Source organism: Pinus tabuliformis, chromosome 6 (genome assembly GCF_031772625.1).
Source record: "Pinus tabuliformis cultivar Carrire ecotype Pingquan chromosome 6, CPIR1, whole genome shotgun sequence".
NCBI classification, from domain to species: Eukaryota; Viridiplantae; Streptophyta; class Pinopsida; order Pinales; family Pinaceae; genus Pinus; species Pinus tabuliformis.
In genome coordinates this window covers 1,295,960,700-1,295,976,113 of record NC_142292.1, presented here as the reverse complement: position 1 = coordinate 1,295,976,113, position 15,414 = coordinate 1,295,960,700, and the positions used below count along the sequence as shown (strand labels likewise).

The window sequence follows — 15,414 nt, the reverse complement described above, 5'->3', positions numbered from 1 at the left end:
CTTCATTGCTTCACCAGAGGTCATCACTACTGTATCACTTCATTACTGTTGCAATATCTTTGCTGTCCCTTCACCGAAGTCTTCATCAAATAGATCTTCCATGTTGAGATATGTATTGGAGAGCTGTCCTTTGATCCACTGAGATCATGATTGTCTTCTTGTAGCCTTTACTGAGATCATGACCACATTAGGGTCATGACTGCACCTTGACTGAGAGTGTAGCTATGTATGTACAGCAATCATCCTTATCCGCAACTGTGAGAGTATGTGAGAGTGTACAGCAGTCATCCTTATCCGAAACTGTGAGGGTATGTGAGAGTGTACAGCAGTCATCCTTATCTGAAACAACGAGGGTATATGAGAGTATACAGCAGTCATCCTTATCCGAAACAGCGAGGGTATATGAGAGTATACAGCAGTCATCCTTATCTGAAAAGCCAGAGGGATCCTTCCCTAACCGAAACACTGTCCTGCACCTTTTCCGAGACATCTGTAACCTTAACCTTGACCGAGATTTCAGAGAGGAGTGCGAGGATCTTCTTATCCAAATGCGAGGGTGCAGGCTCCTATATATAGTGGTTTATCCCTGTATTTGAGCCGACATGTCCAACCAAAGTGTTGTGTCTCCTTTGTGAGCCAACTGTTATTGATATTTATCTTGAGGCTGACATGGCTTCCTTTCTTCATCATTTTTCTGGCAGATATCTTCGTGCTTGTCTTTGGAGGACTGTGCTTATCTTGGAGGGCCTTTTAGAATAGTATATATATTTACACATATGCTCAAGAAGAGCTCTTTAAATGTCCTTGACTCTTTGAGTTTCCTAGACTTATGGAATGAGCAAAAAACTCATTCTTATAATTGACAAAAAATAATATTCCTTTTTCTTGACAAGTACAAAGATCGAAGTTACATTTGTAAATACCGAACCTAGTTACACTTTCTTCAACAATCTAGAGGCTGGTCACTTTTGGAGCTTATCACCTTCATACTTCGCTGAAATAGTGGAAACTTCAAACATAAGTAATAAAGTATGACTAACAAGAGATTATAGTTTAAGAATATCTGGAATAAAATAAATAAATTGTAATGTAGATAAAAACATCACAACAGGGACCACAATCAACATTTTATCATTGTTAGGTGTAAAATAAATTTCAAAAATTCTGACCATACAATGACAAGGATTAATCTCTAGGGGTAAGTGTGAAAAGTTCATTTATTTGACCGGAATTAACCCAAAATCCAGGCAAGATACCCTTGAATTCGTTTAAAATCCAGTAAAAATCCTCCAGAATTTATGCATTTACAGGCTTCATGATACTGGAAACAAGTAATAATCTCTGATCTTTTATAACCGGACTTTTTGATTCAATGATGTATTCAATTGCTTTATTATCTTGACGGGACTGACATTGAATGTATATATATTCAGTGTGCTGTTTGGGATCAATTAACTCCATAACAGGTAGATAAGATAAGATAATTATATTAATGTCCGATAAATAACCACAAAAGTAGGTCAATGGGACTGAAGAGTGCAACCAGTATGAATACACCATGGGAGTGCAAGCACAACTCCTAAAAATGTCAAAAATAATATAAACTATGATCTCATAAACTCGCAAACCTTCACAAGAATGTAGCTATTGTAATCCGTATATCTTTTGGCCTCAGAACTTCAATACATAAAGCACCAAATTGTTTGCCATTTTGGGTGTTGGACGTATGCCAATGTAAAGAAAGAAAGAAAGAAAATTATTTTAACATCCACGAGGCTAAAGATACTAGATAGCCTATGGGACAGATTGCTTCTTCTTCTTCCTATGAAGCCTCACAATAAATGCTCCCACCTTCTCGACAAATCCCTCGCTAAATAGATTATCCCAAGAGCTAGCTACCAGAATATCTGCATAACTTTCCCTGTTTTCTTTGAAGGCTGCGCATTCTAAAATGAAATGCTTTTTTGTTTCGAATTTTCCAAAAGAACAAAAAATCCACTCTTTCCTCCCACACTTCTTTTGGCCTTTTCAGTTCCATGTTTCACAATGGAGTTGATGAGAACTAGTCCTTAACTGAGCAATAAGAATTTTGGCTCTGCAAGAAATATTGGCCTCTATGTACAATTTTTGTTGATGATTATGAGTGGGATTAAACACTTCAATGTAGTACTTTTTCTCTCTCTTATCCCAAGCATATTTGTGGAACTTATCCATAACAAAAGCTTTTATCTCTTTACTGTTTATGGGACACGTGTTCAAGCAAATACCCATTTACTAAACCATTTGTTATTTTGTTGCATCCAATTCATTTTTTTTTCACACAACATGTCATTAAAGACAACCTTAGGCCATCTGCCCTCTTCCATTTGCTCAATTTTTTTTAAATACCTTGTGACTCGCACCATAGTAATTGCTTCAATAGGAGCAGTCCCTGTTTCACTTAACAAGATAGCATAAGTTACTGCGCTTTTAATTTTGAATTTGTTTGTAATCAAACATTTTTGAATTTTCTCAATTTGTTTCCATTGCATGTCGGATGTATTATTGGCCCACAGTTCACAACCATAGAGAATCGTCGGAATCACTAGAAGCCCAAAAAGAGTTTGAGTGGTTTTCCAATCCCATAACTCTGCGTCTCTACACCTATTTTGAAAAGCATAAAATGCTTTCCAACCCCCCAAAGTTCTTTTCTTTCTACAACCATCCCAGCTTAGATTTTTGTTGAAGTCAATTTTGAGGTATTTGTAATCGCAACTTCTTTCAGAATGTCGACTTTAAAGTAGAATTTGTGCTGGTTATGTTTTCTTTTTTTAGAGAAAAACACTACTTTCGTTTTGCTAATATTGACTTGCATCCCCACACTTCCACAAAAAAGTTCAAGGGATAGTAAGTGCTCTTGCAAACCATGAGCAGATTTAGCAATCAAAATAAGGTCATTTGCATACAAAAGAAGTCTTATAAAAAACTTGCCCAAATAGATACCATCACCTCCTTGCGAATTTAACCACTCAAGCTTGTCGATATATAAAATAAAAAGGGTAGGAGGCAATGGGCAGCCTTGCTTGACCCCGATATCGCTTCTAAAACTTTTAGAAATGCTTGTTGAAGTTCTAATTTGGACTTTCACCTCTTCATACAACCTATGCACAACTGCTCTCAAATGTTTAGGAACCCCAAGTTCCTCCATTCTATGCCAAATCTTATCCCTAGGAACTGTGTCAAACACTTTTCTGAAATCAAGAGAGCAACAAAAGCCTTCTTCCTTTTTCTCCCAAACTTTTTCAATGATGTGCCTTAAAGTTATACAATGATCAATTGTGGAATGTTTAGGTCTAAAACTTGCTGGCCCTTTAACATGCTTATCTCTTTCTTATGCCCACATGTTGATTTTATTTTCTAGCACGCTTCCAATGAACTTTACAAACAAAGGGTTTATCATTATATAGTTGTTTTTATATGCGAAAGGACACATCTTTTGAGTGAGCCGACTTGTCATCTAGGAGGGCCAACTTGGCTTCTTGAGGTGAATTAACACAAATTACATTTTGAAATTTTATTTTTCCTTTTTCCTTACAAGAATTCCAAATAGGACTTTAACTCAATAAATCCTAGAAGCATGAAAAACATGCTTTTGACTAGAAATGAACATAATGATAATAATTTCTTTTTCTTGCTTTTATATACTGATACAGGTACAATGATAATTATGAAGACCAAACCTAGATACACTTTTCAACATTCCCTCTTAACTAGGGAAGTATTCATAATTACACAACAAGATACAAAGATACACGCAAATTGAAATATTCTCATAAGAAGAGTTCGGATTGATAAGTCATCATCAAGCATCGACATCATAACCAGCAGTGTCAATTTGCAAAATAGCATGGCCTTGTCTAACAAGCTCTAATTCTCCAATAGATTAGAGCACAATGTTAGGAGGCATACATTTGGACACCACCATCATTGCCTCTCAAGGCACATACCCCATATCGATGTTCACCAGGTATGTCCTTACAGGACTATTCTTATCTTGGATTCCCAATCCTCAAAGAATATCGGTCCTCTTCGACTACTCTTATCTTGGATACCCTACCCTATCCTCAAAGAGTATCGATCCTCGGGGCTACTACTATCTTGGATTCCCAGTCCTCAAGGAGTATCGGTCCTAGATGCTTATCCAATCCTCTATTCTCCCTACCATTGCCTTCACTAGACTTACAGTTGTTAGTCTTGGCCTAGTGCAAGACACATGGAAAAAACAGTGTCCACCATCACTCCCTCTCAACAAAGTAGGAGATCCTTACTCCTAAGTCCCTCCCAACCAAGGAGACATAACCACAAGCTTCGACTTGTCTTATTCATCAGTTACTTTCTCTTCCATGGAGATATTTGTAGTAGCTTCTAGGCCTTCTAGACCTTTGCAGGGCTTCTTGGCTCCTAATAGCATCATCAAACTTCGACCTTCCTAGTTCTTCATGCAACTTTGTCATCAATTGGTTCATCTATCATCTTCAAGGAGCCAAACTTCTTCATAGTTGCTAACACATGCCTTCTTTCTTACAGAATAGAATTTTTCCCTCATACTCTTCCAAGCCATCCTCAGTGTTGTCCACTCAATCCATGTGCTCTCAAATCGAATCAAACAACTACTAGTACAATATCAAACAAGTTATCTCAACTATTATCTTTCCAGCATACTTCTGCAATATGTCTTTTCAGGGAGCCAAACTATATCCCATCATTATCAGAGTTTCCAAATCACAATAGCCTCTAGTCAAGGTGTGGGATTCTTCATGTCAAATTCTTGTTGCTTGTTCCCTCTGAGGTCAACATTCCTTTGCATGGTCTATCTTCGTATTGCAACATAATTTTGCTTCATGCTTTTCAACTTTCAAACATCAAGCAATGTGTTCCTGGAGTGAACCAATCAAAACTCTTCACCTTCTTGCCAAAGGGTCTTGTCAGTGATCTATCATATTCTCTTCTATTCCTGATCTAACAACTTCCTTTTTCTAATTGAGGCAGGTAAACTTCTTCCTTTTGCTTTCATGCTACCATTGCATACTTCAAACTACTTTCTTCTTGTCTTCGTGTTTGTCATATTCTTCCAGATTTATCCTATTGAGGAGAGTCCTCTTAAACTTGGTCCTTTTCATTATCCTTGTCCTCACATCAGTATGATGTCATTCCTATCAATCTCAAGCACTAGATTTCTTTTTACATCAGAAATGGTTAGTTAGGGTTTATATTTCTATGGTTTTCTAATTCAAATGCTTGCTAAGGTTTGTAAATCCTGGATCCTTTTGACATTTCTTAATGCAATACCCTAGAAATCATGTCACTAAAGAGTTAGTTGTAAAACCCTATGCCTTCTATTCATGAGATTTCATTGATATGCGAGAGGATACTTTGAATGCTAGGAATCTCTATAATAGCCTTGCAATCTTTCAAGAGATCATTATATGCACACTATGACAAAACAACAAAAGTATACGAACCTTTCTCGATTTTACCTTCGTCATCCTTGCAAAGATCTTTGGCCGTCAGCGTTCTCCATCAAGAGTGCATCAATCTTGCAACTATTGAAGTAGAATACAAACCATAGAGAGTCAGTGGGTTGTCATTCATTCGTTTAGACTCCTGATGTCAATTGTATGATGCCTTATACATGGAGAAGAATTCTGGAGTGTCTTCTTTGTTGAAATATGTAACTAGGTTCAAACTACTTGACCTTCTCCTCCACAAGATGCTCTCTTGCTGACCACAAGAATGAATCACTCACCCTTGTACTTATACTTTTCGAAAGGGTGCAATACCATGGTTATCAACATACCATGGGTCATCAAAATACCATAGGTTTATACCATGGGTCATCAAAATACCATGTGTCTATGGGTAAAAAGCCCCATCACTTAGCCCACTTGCCCCACATGTGAGAATACTCCCAATGCTACCCAAAACACTATGTTGGATGAAATGCCTTCCTAGGCAACATACACCTAACGAAAACGTATCGAAATGTCGAAACTCAGCCAAAACTTCATCAAAACTTCGTTGGCCATATTGTACAGTGTTTTGCAATTTTGAAACATTGTACCATACGTCGGTAGTGTTTCGAGTTTGTTTAGACCGAAAACTGCAGAATTTTGGCAAGATGTTTTTTGGCAGGCTCAAGCAGCCAAGAAGGCCATAGGTCCCTTCTATGGCCCAAAAATGCTTAATTAAACATTATTTATAAAGTTGATTTTACTCCTACACTAATTTCATTAGAAAAAAGAAATCACACCTAGAGCTCTTTTTTTCTAGTAATATTAGTGGTGATTCAAGCAGAATTGAAAGTACTAGTAGAATTACCTCTTTTGCTGAACAAACATCTTGATATATTTTTGTTGATGAGGATGAGGATTGTTACGATTACTAATATGTAGTCAATAATTGTCTTTAGTTCATGTTTTATTTAAGTTAGCCTAACGTATACAAGTTTATTTTGGGACCTTCAATGTACAACCTCATTTATAAAGGCTAATTTTGGAATCATGCATCATGTAATCATCTATGAGAATTAATATTGACTTGGTTTTCTTTCTAAAATCTCATTTATGTGTCTCGCATTCTTTCTTTTCTTGCAAGATAATGTGTTATTAGCATATTTGTAATATATATATATATATATATATGACATTTAACCTGACATTTCCATTTTTCGAGGATGACATTTCCAGCCATACCCATTTCAAAAACTTCTATATGTTTCCAGTTTCATGCAGCTTAGCCGAAACATCAACTCTCCCTCTTAGCAAGGGATGTATTCTCACAACACCCCCTCGAAGTGGCTCCACCTTCAAACGTGGAACACATTTCCAACCTCAATCTGCTACCATAGTTGCTTCATATGACACAAAAGCAATTCATGTTGTATGACAAGGACCCTTCTTCGAAGACATCCTGCTCCTAGAAGTCTCTTGCTCCTGAGCATCCTATATGGCCATCTTGTACCATGACTTCCTGAACTTGAAGGTTGTCTTCCTTTGAGTTGTTGACTCCCTCCGGGCCTACTAACTGCCTCTAAAGACTGACTTCGTCATGAGCTTGCTCACTCCTCTTACGCCTAACTCACTCTACCTCCAGATCACAGGCCTTCTCGACCCTCAAGGTCTTTGCTTGACCTTCACTCCAAGTTTCTCACTCTCAAATGGCTATCTCAACCCTCTAACCATCTTAATCCTGCCTTCTTAGCCCCTTTCTTATCATACAAACAAATCTAGCCCTCACTTGTCCCCTCCAAGCTCATATCTCTTCATAAGACGTTCATACCTAAATCATAATGAATCTCTCATTCTTTGATGTTGATCTCCTCTCAACATCCTAGCACATCTAATGAATGAATCTCTCATTCATTTCTCTGTCTATGCACTAGCTTGCAACTGTCCACAACTCCTTGTGTGAACGATCTACTCCATGTCCTAGCACATCTGACGAATGAATCTCTCATTCATTTCTCTATCTATGCACTAGCTTGCAACTATCCATAACTCCTTGTGTGAACGATCTGCTCCATGTCTCACTACGCTTGTTGATCCTAGCCTTTACAACCCATACAACCAATCTGTCATACTTAGTCAGCTCTCTTTTCATGGGTCTTGAAAACAATGTTTCTACATGCAACAATTCCTACAATTCCTTCTCAGAGTTGTCACTTGTGCAAATCTTAGATCCAACTGCCTTTCTTAGAGACCATGATTTGATATCATGTTAGATTTTGGGCACTGGACTCAATGCACACACACACACTAGATCTGGTAACAACTTCCTATTAACTTTACACAGTTGATGAAATGAAACACACATGTGTCTAACCACAAACAAATTTAGCACAACAAAACTTATAAAACCAACAATTAAATCATGTATAGTAACATATTACACACAAGTTTTTCCCAATCAACAATTCTTCAATAAATTCTTCTCAGAGCCTACTCGAGCTCCCTTACTATGATAATTGCCCTCGAGGAAATTACATATACAATAATTGCTTTGGATCTCCTTTGTTGCTCCATGCTCTTTCCTTGGACCCAGCACAACTGAGTATCTCACTCACAGCAAACCTGCATTATTAGTCATCCAGATCTCTTGCTCACTTAAGAGAATCTCTCTCTCAATGTCTCGTGCCCCTACATGTCTTTATGCTCTATTGTCAACAACAGGCCCTCTCTGTCCTTATACATAAGCCATCCCGACCCTCCACGGGCCTAAGGCCAACTCAACCTTCTTCTCGACAAGATGCTAACTTGTAGACCACAAGAATGAATCACTCCCTTGTACTTATACTTTTCCAAAGGATGCAATACCATGGGTATATACAATAGATTATCAGAATACCATGGGTTTATGGGTGTAATGCCCCATCACATAGCCCACTTGTCCCAGACATGGGAATACTCCCAATGCTACCCAAAACATCAACATCACCTAATACACCCTTAACCTTAGCAATTACTTTAGTGATAAAAGTAATTTCTTTTTATAAGACAAAGATAATGTAATGAGTTGCAAAGATTTTAGAATTAGTGAATTAGATATAATCTCAAACGTCAATCTCAACTAATGTTGAGATCTAATCTCAACCATCAATCACTTTAGAGGTTAAGGTTAGGGACTCCATCATAACTCAAGCTTATAAAAGACAAGTTAGGCTAAGAGAGAAGACACAATAATGAATGAGAACAATGTTGAGCTTTTAAGATTTTCTAATCTAATAATTACTTTCCAATGATATTCTTAACCAAGTCATTTGTCATTAAGCAATTACACATAGAAAATCTCAACAGTAAAACAATAATGACAGTAGGATCATAAAGAGACAATCAAACACAAGAGACACAAATTTTTACCCTGGGAAAACCTTAACTAAGGGAAAACCCAACAATCTTTTCTTAAGAGAAATTCTTCAATTCTACAGAAGTACAATCTAATATTTCAAGTCAAACAAAGTCAAATTGACCATAGAATTCATCACAAACCAAGCCTATTCAACTTGTCGTACAATGGTATTTTAGATCTGTCGCGGGATCAACAATTCAGACCTGTGCCAAAACATGTCTTAGGACCAAATAGGGTTATAGAACAGACAGATAATTTGCCATATAATTTCGAACTATCCGACAAAGATTAGATACAGATGTGTCATGAATAATCCTTAATTTGCAAGCCTACCTTCTACAATTTCGTCCTCAAAAACAAATCTCAGACTTTACTTCAAATTAGAGATGAATTCTTCTTTTGATTTTACCTCAGACTGCTCCAAAAACTGCCTGAGATAGACCACCAAATCTTCTTGCCTAGAATGCCCATGGTGGGTATATTTATATTGAACCGAGGAGATCTATAATGGGGTTGACATAACCTTTTGAAGAGACACAACCTTATTAGGAGCAACCATTAGAAATTTAAATTCAAATTTAATTTCCCTCCTTTTTGTATACTAACTTGAGTACAATTTTGGATTTTCCCCTCTTTGATATTTAGTGGGTTAATGTAGCTAGGGAATACCTCTCGCAGCTACCTAAAATTCAACACTCCCTCTTAGCTAGGGAGGTATTCACATTGACTTCCTCAGATGTACAATTTGTTGAAACAATTTCTCCATCCCAAGAAAAGATTGAAAGAGATAGCTATGTTGATGTATCCATCCTCTACATGTGGAAAGCATCCCACATCAGCATCTGTTAAAATTGGCAACTAGGGCCAAACTCCATGAGGGTCTTCTTATTTATGGCAGCTGATATTTTTCTTGGATTCCTCTCATCGAGAGGTGTAGGATTGATCTAAAGATCATTCAATTCCGACATGTATTCATGGAGATATGAATTTATTTGTGTTATGTGACAATTCGTCAAGGTCGGCCAGCAACCAAATTACCCCCACTTGTCCTCCAAGTTTTAGTATAAATAGAGGTGGCCTTCAAGTCACTTTGACACACACACTCTTGTAATCTCTCTTCATTCTGTTTTGGGTTTGATGAAGAAGAGCATAGAGGGAGTGCCCTAGGATATACACTATCCTAATTTACAGTCAATGAAGCAAGCCCTAATCGCATTTTCTGAGATGACAAGTATAGGGTGCAGGAAGGAGTGCTTCGTATAGGAAGGAGGGCTTCGTATTGGGTGCAGGCAGCATGATCACATGCCACTGCAGGCAGTCAAGGACTCGGGTAAGGGAGTCGCAGTCAAGAAGGCAGAGAGCACACATTCAAGATCTCGCATGGAAAGGCAAGGTCTAACTACACCTTGGCTAGGGTATTAGGTGCAGTCATGACCAGAACTCATAAGCATAATGTAGACACAGATCAGATCGATATACTACCTATGAATCAATGCTCGGATGGACAAGGAAGTATAGATTTCGGATGGGGTTACTGCAGTAAGGTCTAAACTTCATGGAGACCTAACCCTTAGTATGACAGTCTTCGCATTACATGGATAAGGTATGACAAGTATGCAGTCATGGTATTCCTGTAGAGTACTAGGTACGAGGATGAGCAGTCATGGATCTTTTCTATAGATCACATCTCTATCTATAAGGAAAAAGCAGTACCAAACCAATTTGATAATGAAGGAATGTAACTAGGTCTATTCAATGAGAAGCAGTAGTCACTGTCTCATAATGATAAGGATATAAGGTACAGTCATCATGATGAAGACTTCGTTGACATAATGAAATGACTGTCACAATAGAGATCTCAGTGCATCTATGAAAATATAGAGATCAGTGAAGATCTCAAAGGATGACATGGTAAAGAAGCAACAGTGAATATCTCAGTGATACTGTAGTAATGGCTTGAATGATGCAGCAAAGTGTAGCGTGGTGCAACATAGTGATGATAAATGGTGCAGCATAGTGCAACATGACAGTGGTGCAGTATAGTGATGATGAATGGTGCAGCATGGTGCGGCATAGTGCAGCATAGTGTAATGAAGTGCAGCACAATGATGGGTGTCGCACAGTAATGGGTACAGCATGGTGATGGAATCACCTATGTTTAGATCTGCTACCTCATGTGTCATCTTCCTAGAGAAGATCTCTGCTCTTATTTTGACAAGTCAAAATGTTGACTTTTCATGTATATGTACTATCTCTCTCTATTGAACTATTGAAGAACATAAGAAGAATTGATCAAGGGTTTCCCCACATTAGGGTTTGTCCCTAGTTGGCGCCACGTCTTGTATCCTCTTGTCTTGGCTTGTCTTTTGCGATTTATGTTTATGTTCTATCTGCATTTTACTATCATGCTAAATGTGATTGCTAATCTGGAATTGATATTGAGCTAATATGGAAAATTGAAGTAAATTTTCTCTCAGCATAGAACATACCTAAAATTTAACAGCATAATGCTAAGAGATCTAGTTACCCACTAGTCATGTCTCCTTTGCAAAGTATCTAGTCACCCACAAGCCAATTACCCATTGGCTGGTCAGGAAGAACCACATGACCAAGTCGTTACTTGGAACCATGTTAGGTAACCCCTGACAAATGGTGAAACCCTAGGGCCATTTACCATTCCCACATGTTGCCACATGCTATTGAATGGTAAAAATACTTGCCCGATTCTATGAGGCACTCACTTAACCCACTAGACAAGTAACCCTTGGAAATATGGTCAGGCAACCCCTAACCGGGGGAGTACATCGGGCCTTGATGCTTTACTGGACCAATATCCCTAGCCACATTACATGGCTCCCGGTCATTACCCATAACATGGTCAATACTATTGACCTAGGGAGAATCTTTGCTCCTTGATGCTACAACATCAAACTCTAACCAAGGGAAGCATTCTCAACCACTCCAAGCTTGTCCCTAAGGATACAAACTTCATCCTGGGATAGAGACTTTCTAAGAATGTCAGCAACCTGCTTGTCTGTAAAAATGCATAGGAGCCTCACTACTCCCTTTGTACCATGTGCTTCGACCTATCATCACAGTGATCTCCAACATTTGATCAAGCAATCCTGCGAGCAGCTTCCGAAGCCACATTGCTTCACAACTCGCCAAACTAGTTGCAATCAATTTTGCACAAAGCGAAGACGCGGAAGCATCAATTCCCAAAAAATCTAGGAAGCAAAGCATCTCAAAAGCGTCTAATATATATATTTGCATGTATATTCAAAAAAACATCCAAAATATCAAATTAGTGGTAAAAGACGTGAAAACATGCATATTTTTTAAAAAATCAAGATAGATATGGCATCCATGATTCCATTGTACATCAATGATTAATTATTCGAGCATCAACCATCTAGATTCTAGCAATTACAAACATACATCAAATTTTTAAGCATATCATAAAACATAAAACATTTAGAAGATAAAATCATCAAACATTCAAGTAACTTATCTAGCAAGTGAGCAAGTGAGCAACTATCAACATGAGTCATGTCCAAAATTCAAATAACAATGTTTACAAAATAGGCCACTTGGCCACCACCAAGACTCAAGTACACACTGAACTAGGAAGAGTAAGACAAAAAAGTTCAAATTCACAACAAGACTACAAGTCTAATCTATGACAAAAGTAGTAAACTATGAATATATCTACTAATCTCTTGCCCTTACACCACAAATAGGTTGTGAGCCTCCATGTGGTGGCAATGAAGAAGATGGTGAAGATGGTGGCTTTGGAAGTTGTGGCAATGGAACAGATGAAGATGGAGCCCTTGTTGTTGGCGTTGAAGCATGGAACCTAGGAACCATGGACCAGATGGGGGTGGCATCTCAACTTAATCATCATCATCCTCGATAAGAGCATCCTCCAATTGCTCTAATCGCAACACTCCATCCTCCAAATTGGACTCCTCTAGATTTTTGTCCCAAACCTTAAGGTCTTTATTAGTCTTTGCATCGCCATAGTAATGCAACAACAATCGCAAGATGTAGTGAACATAAACCAAGCTCTATGCCCGGTCTAAATTTAACTTGTTCCTTTTAACACCGTGGATGAAAGAATAAGAGCTCCAACACGTCTCTGCAAAAGAAGTGTTTACCACCTATGATAGCACCCACAATGCCAAAGTTTGTAGAAGTGGAGTAGCACCTCCATGCATGTTCCACCACTCAAGAGAAGATAAATTCTCTTGATCTCTAATTGCATGCATGCTCCCAAATGGACCAGTGCTAAGCGTATAGTTGCCCAAATGTTTTCGTAGCATAGAAAACCCCTCATCAGGGACTAATTTATCCAATGCTTTCATATAACCAGATAGAACCTCTAGATCTAGGTGTGGTTTTCTCCTGCTCCCCCCCAATGCGTTGGTGTTGAAAGCCATGATGGATGATAGTATTTAGGTGTCAGAACATATGCTAAGGTATGCAATGGAATGTTTAGCATATCCCATCATTTTTCCACCTCTGCACGAATATAATTGTACAAGGTGATATCTCTAGGCTCAACAATGTCTTTAATCTACCCCAAAATGCTATCCATTCGCTCATACACCTCCCTAATTATTGGTTGATTTGAATCTGCAAACTTGATCATGTAATAAATTGGTTTGGTGAAATTCAAAACAAATTTAATCTGTGACCAAAAGTAACTGTAAAGAATAGTGTCCTTGGCTACATTACCACCATATCTATCAATGGTAATGTCATCCCATGATTCAAAGGTCACCATATTAGTTAAAGCTTGTCTCACCTTCCCTAGCCATCCAAAGGTGAGGTAATAACTTGCAAATCTTGTTTTTGCAAGTTTAAGCAACTACAACTTGAAGTGCCATAAAAGTAGTTTACCCTTGTATGCCCTGTGACAAATTGAATGAGTTGCTTCCCTCTCTTGTAAAGCTCATTAATCCATCCACATTCTTTGCTTCACAATATCATGCATCAAAAGGTTCAATGTGTGCACCAAGCACCCGGACCAAAAGACGTGTGGATGAGTACATTCAATAATTTTTCCTATTGCCTTACAATTTGTTGCATTATCAGTGATCACTTGAACCACATTATTAGGACCAACATCTTTGATTGATTGCAATAGGAGATCTACAATGTTTTGGGAAGTTGCACTGATGGAGGAGTCATGACATGCAATAAACACTGCACCACTAGCAGAAACACCAAGAACATCTATCAGATGTTGGTTTCTAACATTTGTCCACCCATCTGATACAATGGATACCCTACAATCTACCCACTCATTTGTAAAATGTGTCAAAGCTCTTTGAACCTTTGCTTTTTCTCTTTATAATAACACTATTCTAGCTTTCTCATAGTTGGGGCTCTTGTATCCTTTTGGGGCTTCATTAATGGCCTTAACCATATCATGCCAATAGGGAGAGCGAAGCACATTGAATGGTACACCGCAAGCACAAATAAACCAGACTATCTTGCATCCACATCATCCCTCCAACAACATTCAAGAAATCCCCTATTGTTCTTCTACTTCCAAAGGTTGCAAAAGTACCACGAGGAGATGAGCTACCAAATGTAGAGGTTGCACTTGATTCAAAATGAGTTTTTTGTTTCTTGTTTTTCTGTTGTGTAGCCTCCTCTATTTGGATGTATTTTCTTCTTTGTTCAGTTGAAACCTTAGGGCAAATTGCTATCCCCATGACACCCTTTTTGTCATCACTTTCCAACACCCAAAAAGATGCCTCCTCACACGAGTATATGAACAACTATATGTTTTTCCTCCATGACAACCATGAGGGCACAAAAACTTGTAGCTTCCACCACCTTTTCCTCCTTCACGTTTGGTCACATAATTCCACAAGGGTGTCTATGCAGCTTTCCACTCTAGCATTTCAGTGTCCTCTTCATCCCCTTCCTCTTCAAACCCTTCTTCCTCATCACACATTGGGTCATTCATATGGGGGCCACTACCCTCTTGTTCTTCTTCCCTTCTATCTTTACTCCCCCTTTCCATCATGAAAACCAAAAGTGGAATGATACATAGAAGTCAAAAGAACACCATTTTGGAATATGAATATAGATGGACAACCTACAATGAAATGAGCAAGAAGAAAGAATGAGAAATAGTAGGAGAGGGAGGAGAAAAAAATACAAACAACAATGACAGAAAAATGAGGGAGTTTGGGGTTTGCACTTACCTCTTTAGCTCTTGTAGATGGAAGCCCTTCTTTACTCCTCCAAGCTCTCCTCAAGCCTCTCTTCTCCAAGCTCTCTTCTCCTCTCTTCTCCAAGCTCTCCAAAAATACAAGAGCGAGGAAATGAGAGGGGGAAATGGGCTTTATCCCCATCTATTATTTCCCTAACTCAACTTAAACCGAACCCCAACTCAAGTTAGAGAAAAAAAAATTGTTTTTTTGGGTCATTTGCCACGGAACCTCCCGTTGGGCATTGGAACCGCTCAAGATCCGTACGGATCTGTGCCTGATCTATCACGGATCCACCGTCAGA

The 15,414-nt window shown here is 38.4% G+C and overlaps 1 protein-coding gene across 3 annotated transcripts in view; it reads right to left on the bottom strand.

The window, feature by feature from the left end:
• Positions 1 to 15,414, bottom strand: part of LOC149263362 (uncharacterized) — an 84,430-nt gene that overhangs the window by 1,377 nt on the left and 67,639 nt on the right. The gene's annotated exons all lie outside the window — the stretch shown is intronic.